At 39.4% G+C, this 8,111-nt stretch overlaps 1 long non-coding RNA gene across 1 annotated transcript; it reads left to right on the top strand.

Annotated features, from left to right (window-relative positions):
- Positions 1 to 6,483: 6,483 nt before the first annotated feature.
- On the top strand, positions 6,484 to 7,657 carry LOC106796231 (uncharacterized). The gene is made up of 5 exons (XR_005888853.1): positions 6,484 to 6,605; positions 6,799 to 6,830; positions 6,969 to 7,041; positions 7,266 to 7,330; positions 7,406 to 7,657. It is a non-coding gene; the product is annotated as an uncharacterized lncRNA (long non-coding RNA).
- The last annotated feature ends 454 nt before the right edge of the window (positions 7,658 to 8,111 follow it).

The raw sequence follows: 8,111 nt of genomic DNA, 5'->3' as shown, positions 1-8,111 counted from the left end.
CTCTCAATAGTGTTAGTTCAAGGTCTAACAGCCCCTGTTTACAACCTTCTCACCTAACCACTACCCGTGCGATCTCTACCTAAGACCCAATCTTAGATATGAGAACCTCCGCTCACTCCCTCTCACTCACACTCCCGTGTTTACAATTAAATCAAAGACACACCAGAGATCAACTCTGAACAAAAGAGATCAACTCTACACACTAGAGATCAACTCTAGACACAAGAGATCAACTCTACACACATAGGTCCAACACTTGATGCTAGGGTACCATCAAGGTGGCTCACAAAAGACTCAAGTCCCAAAAACTCACAAACTAACTCTTCAATCCCGGACTTGGTACAGAACTCGTGCAGCCTCCATGATTATATAGCAATTTGCGTTTCTGGGCTGCAACGGCTTGTGCTGGAGGAGATCTATCTTCTTCTGAAAAAATCTGCAGTTAAAGAACTAAAAGATAACTTTTGATCTTTTAGTTTGAATCTTTAATCTTTAATCTTTAATCCCTGAACGAACTCTTCTACTTTGAAATTCGAACTTTAATGATCTTTTAATTCGTTCCAGAAGATAGATCATCTAATCTCTTGCTAACTGCACAATAATCTGTTAAAGATATAACAGATTTATATGTCCAGTATTATCGGGCCGGATGTCAGGACATCGTGTCCGACATCGTGGATCCTGCAGCTTCACTTCTGCACTTGACTTTTATCTTGCATTGTACAGCAACTCCAGTATTCTCGGGCAGGATGTCAGGACATTGTATCCGACATCGTGGATCCTGCAACTTCACTTCTGCACTTGACTTTTATCTTGCATTGTACAGCAACTCCAGTATTCTCGGGCAGGATGTCAGGACATTGTATCCGACATCGTGGATCCTGCAACTTCAATTCTTCATTTGACATTTTATCTTGCCTTGTGCATTGTGCAGCCCGATCTCATTCCTTGATATAACGTTGGACATCATGTGCAGCAACTCCAGCTTTCCTTCATTGTCTAAGTGCTTATGTTTTAACAAAATCTTAGCCAATCTTTTAAAGCTCAGTAGAGCTAAACACTAACAGAACCCATTGCCAAAAAGTTGGCACCTGGCATTGCAGAAAGATTACAAAGCAGAAAGGGAAAAACCCCCATTACTAGGTCTGGACGAATCAAAACTACTGCACAGAAGAAGAGCACACCAATCACTCCTACCACATCCAGATGGAGCAAAGTTGCAATCCCTTCCAAGAAGAGGAAAGAAATTTCCTCATCTGATTCTGATGATGATGTCGAACTAGATGTTCCCGACATCAAGAGAGCCAAGAAATCGGGGAAAAAGGTGCCTGGAAATGTCCCTGATGCCCCATTGGACAACATTTCATTCCACTCCATTGGCAATGTTGAAAGGTGGAAATTTGTATATCAACGCAGACTTGCTTTAGAAAGAGAACTGGGAAGAGATGCCTTGGTTTGCAAGGAGATCATGGACCTCATCAAGGCTGCTGGACTGCTGAAAACTGTCACCAAGTTGGGAGATTGCTATGAAAGTCTAGTCAGAGAATTCATTGTCAACATTCCCTCTGACATAACAAACAGAAAGAGTGATGAGTATCAGAAAGTGTTTGTCAGAGGAAAATGTATTAGATTCTCTCCTACTGTAATCAACAAGTACCTGGGCAGACCAACTGAAGGAGTGGTGGATATTGCTGTTTCTGAGCATCAAATTGCCAAGGAAATCACTGCCAAGCAAGTCCAGCATTGGCCAAAGAAAGGGAAGCTTTCTGCAGGGAAGCTAAGTGTGAAGTATGCAATCTTGCATAGGATTGGCACTGCCAACTGGGTACCCACCAATCATACTTCCACTGTTGCCACAGGTTTGGGTAAATTTCTGTATGCTGTTGGAACCAAGTCCAAATTTAATTTTGGAAACTATATTTTTGATCAAACTATTAAGCATTCAGAATCTTTTGCTGTCAAATTACCCATTGCCTTTCCAACTGTATTGTGTGGCATTATGTTGAGTCAACATCCCAATATTTTAAACAACATTGACTCTGTGAAGAAGAGAGAATCTCCTCTATCCCTGCATTACAAACTGTTTGAGGGGACACATGTCCCAGACATTGTCTCGACATCAGGGAAAGCTGCTGCTTCAGGTGCTGTGTCCAAGGATGATTTGATTGCTGAACTCAAGGACACATGCAAGGTGCTGGAGGCAACCATCAAAGCCAGCACAGAGAAGAAAATGGAGCTGGAACGCCTGATCAAAAGACTCTCAGACAATGGCGTTGATGATGGAGAAGCAGTTGAGGAAGAAGAAGATGCAGCAGAGGATACAGAATCAGATGATGATGATTCTGATGCCACCCCATGACCATCAGACCTTTATGTTTTTGCTTTTTACTCTTACTAGCTATTGGGGCATGTCCTTTTGAACAATTGATTCTTATTGGTCTGTAATAATTGCACATTAATTTCATGCATTCTACCTTTGCCAAATTCTGTCTAAAAAGGGGGAGTAGTAGGATATTATGCATGATTTATGATTCTGAGGGGGAGTAGTATTTGTACTGCTACTGCTGCTGCTGATGATTGATGTAAGCTACTGAAACTAGTAGCTGATAGAAGATGCTGCAGTGAACTGCTGCCTAGCAGAATATTCACTTCACAGCAGCAAGAGCATGGAGACAGGGGGAGCAGAAAGCTGATGTCACGTGAGATGTCTTGACATCCTGGAAAAGACTTGTAGATGTGCAACTTGCAGAATTTTGCTGTCACCACTACAGATACTGCTGTGCTTGATTACTCTGATAATGAAAGTTGCTGATCCCACTTGCATGACTGCTCGTACCTGCTCAGGAAGTGTCTAAGTATGTTTTAGACAAAATTTGCCAAAGGGGGAGATTGTTAGTGCTTAGCTTTACTGAGATTTAAAAGATTGGCTAAAATTTTGTTAAAACATAAGCACTTAGATAATGAAGGAAAGCTGGAGTTGCTGCACATGATGTCTAACATTATGTCAAGGAATCAGATTGGGCTGCACAATGCACAAGGCAAGATAAAATGTCAAATGAAGAATTGAAGCTGCAGGATCCACGATGTCGGATACAATGTCCAGGACATCCTGCCCGAAAATACTGGACACATAAATCTGTTATATCTTTAACAGATTAATGTGCAGTTAGCAACAGATTAGGCGCTATAATCTTTAGGAACGAATTAGAAGATAATTAAAGTTTGAATTACAAACTTGAATAGTTTCGTTCAGGGATTAGAGATTGAAGATAAAAACTAAAAGATAAAACTTTATCTTTTAGATCTTTAAGTGCAGATTTTCAGGAGAATGATAGATCTTATCCAGCGCAAGTTGTTGCAGCCCAGATACGTACACTGCTATATAAACATGAAGGCTGCACGGGTTTTCCAATCAAGTCAGAGATTGAAGAGTTATTTTGTGAGTTTTGTGACTTGAGTGTTTTTTGTGAGCCACCTTGATGCTACCCTAACATCAAGTGTTGGACCTGAGTGTGTAGAGTTGATCTCTATTGTTCAGAGAGCAATCTCTGGTGTGTCTTTGATTTGTTTGTAAACATGGGTGAGTAATTGAGAGGGAGTGAGAGGGGTTCTCATATCTAAGAGTGGCTCTTAGGTAGAAGTTGCATGGGTAGTGGTTAGGTGAGAAGGTTGTATACAGTGGCTGTTAGATCTTCGAACTAATACTATTTTAGTGGATTTCCTCCCTGGCTTGGTAGCCCCCAGATGTAGGTGACGTTGCACCGAACTGGGTTAACAATTCCCTTGTGTTATTTACTTGTTTAATCTGTTCATACTGTCATATATAATCTGCATGTTCTGAAGCGCGATGTCGTGACATCCTGTACGACATCTGTCCTCTGTATCAGAATTTCAGAAGAGAAACTTAACCAAAAGTAAAAGCGGAAATTAAAATGCACAGCAGAAAGTAAAAGAGTAGGGAAGAAGGAGGCAAACACACAAGAGTTTTTATACTGGTTCAGCAACAACCCGTGCCTACATCCAGTTCCCAAGCGACCTGCGGTCCTTGAGATTTCTTTCAACCTTGTAAAAATCCTTTTACAAGAAAAGATCCACAAGGGATGTACCCTCCCTTGTTCTCTTTGAAACCCTAGTGGATGTACCCTCCCCTAGAACTGATCCACAAGAGATGTATCCTCTCTTGTTGTCAGTCAAACCCAAGTAGATGTACCCTATACTTGTACCACAAAGGATGTATCCTCCAATGTGTTAAGACAAAGATCTCAGGCTGTTAAACCTTTGATACTTTGTGAATAGGGATACAAAAGAATTCTCAGGTGGTTAGTCCTTTGAACACTTTTGTATTAGGGAAAAGGAAGAATCAAAAGAATTCTCAGACTGTGTCATTTTAAATTCTTTGACAAGGGAGAAGGGAGACACAAAAGAATTCAGGCGGTTAGTCCTTTGTTCTTTTGGAAAAGGGAGAAGAGAGACACAAAAAGAATTCAGGCGGTTAGTCCTTGGCGAATTCTTTTTGGCGGAGGGAGAAGAGAATGAAAAGATGAATAGCACAAGTTTTAAAGTTTTAGAAAATCAGAAAATTTTAGAAAGCTTTTGGTACAAAGAAGAAGAAGAAGTTCAAAGAGATTCAAGGCTTGTTAAGGATTGTAAGAGATTGATTGGAAAGGTATTCAAGATTATTGAAATGCAAGACAAAGCCTTGCTTTAATAGACTCTTCATCTCTGGTCAAGACAACCATTAGAAGAGTTATGACTTTTAGAAAAACTTAAAACCAATTTGAAAAAGTCAAAAACCTTTTGAAGAGTTACATCTTTTGATTTATTCAGAAACAATCACTGGTAATCGATTACCAAATCAGTGTAATTGATTACACAAAGCTTTTATGTGAAAGGATGTGACTCTTCACATTTGAATTTGAATTTCAACGTTCAAAAGCACTGGTAATCGATTACCAAAACATTGTAATCGATTACAGCTTTTTGAAATCAATTGAAACGTTGTAAATTCATTTGAAAACTTTTTCAAATCCATTTTGCTACTGGTAATCGATTACAACAATCTGGTAATCGATTACCAGAGAGTAAAAACTCTTTGGTAAACATGTTTTGAGAAAAATCCATGTGCTACTCAATTTTTGAGAAAACCTTTTCATACTTATCTTGATTAAGCCTTCTCTTGATTCTCGAATCTTGAGTCTTGAATCTTGATCTCTTGAATCTTGATTCTTGAAATCTTGATCTCTTGAATCTTGATTCTTGATTCTTGAAATCAACTTTCCTCTTGAATCTTGAAGTGTTCTTGATTCTATCTTGAATATATTGAACTCATTCTTCGATTGATCTTTGAGCTTTTTGTCATCACCTTTGTCATCATCTTTTGTTATCATCTTTGTTATCATCAAAACATCTTTGAATCACTATTGATTCATCATGAAGCTTTACTTCTACACCACCCACAAGGCGGCCAGTCGTGTGGTGGCACGAGTCGAAGCTCACCATTCTGAAGTCCCTGACGGGCCACGAGATCGAGGCCCGCTACGAGCTGGGTCGCGAGTGGGCATAGAAGAGGAGGAGGCGGGTGATGCCGGAGTGGTTGTGGAGTTCACCGATGGCTTTGGGGAACACGTGGCGGCCGAAGATTTTTTCCTGGGAGAGGCATTGGGTTTCGGTGAAGTGGCAGGTGTAGCTGGCGGCACCCGAGTGGAACTTCACGACGTGGACCATGTCGTTGCTGTCAAAGAAGTGGTTCCCTGCGACGGGCTCGTAGAGTGGGTTCGCACCATTGCGAATGTAGACGCATTCAATGGATTTAGGGATTTTTCCAATCACCGGGAGGAACTGATGCGCCAGGTGCTTTGGCACGGGGGTGAAGTTGCCAGCGATTTGGACACGCGGGTTGGCGGTTTTGGGGAGTGGGTGTTGCCGCTCATGGGAGACCAAGGCTGTTTTGACCATGTCTAAGGCTGAAGCTGCTGCTTTCTGGAGAAAGTTCCATTTTTGAGGTAATGGGTGTTTTGTTTCGGAAGGAGAAGCGATTACTGGTTTGGTTTCTCTTGCCGGGGTGGTGGCGGTGGTGGTTGTTGTTGTTTTTGTTGTTGTGGTGTTGGAGGTTGGTTGGTACTTTAGAACTACACAAAGTGGATTGTCTTTGAACATAGTATTTTGATGTAGGGGTTTTCAGTTCCTTATTTGGTTGGATAACTTCACTCCTTGTTGATTAAGTTTGTTACTAGTATTTTGATTCTCCTCTGTTATGCCAAGTTTATTGATATTGATTTCTGTTATTATTATTATATTGTGATTGTGATTGTCATTTTTTTTGTTTGCTATTAGAGGAGGAATTGATTGCAAATGAATCATCTGGCAAGCAAGTAGTAGGTGAAACTAGTGTCCAAATTAACTGTTCTGATGGAGATGGATTAACTGAACTTGAGAAACTATTAAAGCAGAACACTTTCACCAAGTATCCTTTGAATGATGTGCATGACTTTATGTGGCATCACTGATTTTGGTATTGGGTTGGTTGGTCTGTGTTTGGTAGTTTGCCGCAATACCATAAAAAGTGCACATTTCGCGTACCATCATGAAAGAAAAAGAACCCTCTGGTAAGTCTACACTCAACACAAAGCTTATTTAACCCTTTTGCTTGATGTGCTGTTTTTGTAACATGTGCGTGCTCTACAAATGTGCACAAGCAAAAGTAGCTATGCTTGGAAAGTGGAACGTTAGATCCCGTCTTGTTATTCTTTTGATCTATGTGGTCAAACTATAATCTGTTTTGTATCATTTAAATGATAGGTAGGACCTGGAATATTATAGCAGAAGACTTGGTACGCATATTAAAACGAATTAAAAAGTTGTTTTAACATTATCGCATAATTGGTTTCATGAGGGCTGTTGCTTTTCATTCATTCCTGACTATTACCAGGCAATCCCTTGTAAATTTTTGGGTTTGTGATTTATGGCAGGGAGTTATGACTGAGGATGTAATCCAACTAAGAAGATCCACTGGAGCACCTGGAATGGCTGTTCTTCAATTTGGTAATGATTAATTGCTAATTTTGTTTACCATCCTTCAGTCTCTAGAGAGTTATCACTGAGTTGTGTTGTGGTGTTAGTTTCTTGTTGATTAATCTCTCATTTTTCTCTTAATCTTTTTGTTTTGAAAACTTCCAGTTTTTTCAGAAAAGGCTTGGTCTTGGTGTTAGTTTCTGTTGATCATTGGTCTTGGTGTTAAAACTTTATGCATTTTTTTTATGAAGCAGTTGTTCCTATTGTAGATGAGTGGGGCAGTTGTACAAGGCTGTTACATCGTGAAGACTACATAGAGGTATTTTTGCTTACCTTGGAGTATCTGCTTTTTAAGATTTCTATTTCATTAAATACTATAAAGTTATGCATGCAGCATCCTACAATCTTTAATTGATGAACTTATTCCTCAAGTCAATGACATGGAGAGAAGCGAATAAGATTGTGTGAAAGATGCCTACCTTTTGTCTTGGTCAATTGAATATACCCCTTCAATTATAACGTATAACTGAAGTACTATCTATGTATATGAGAGCACATGGTAGTTTTTATTGGTTTTTCCTTTGATTAAGTGTATTATGCACATGTGGCAGCCATAGCTCTTTGAATAATATAGAATATACTCTTGTGTGGGAATTTTAACTGGTTGAGAATTAAGTGTATTATGCACACAGTTAATATGTGGAGGGCGTGTGTCCTCTGTATTATATTTATATTCTACACAATTATTGAGGCAACTAATAGCAATGCTATTGTGCTTTGTTGAGCATCACAGCTGATGGCTGCTCTACTACAAGAAACACAGTAGCAATTTTGTATCACACAAATAGCCCACCCAAATTGTGGCTGAATAGTAGCCAAATCACGGGGGATACGTAGTCATCAATCTTGGATAGTAGTACTAGAGATTGGCTCTCCATAAAGTTTAAAACTAAAGATTGAATATCTGCTGAAAAATAATTTATATTTAGGGTCTAATAATGTTTTGAATAAGATTATCTTAAAAACATATACACGTGAAAATATGAAAAGTTATAAATTTAAAATGATAAAATAAGAAACAACAAAGCCCTTGCAAATCA

Source organism: Glycine max, chromosome 15, assembly GCF_000004515.6.
Source record: "Glycine max cultivar Williams 82 chromosome 15, Glycine_max_v4.0, whole genome shotgun sequence".
NCBI lineage: Eukaryota > Viridiplantae > Streptophyta > Magnoliopsida > Fabales > Fabaceae > Glycine > Glycine max.
Note: the sequence above shows the minus strand (reverse complement) of the source record. Positions and strands in the feature narration are given on the sequence as shown.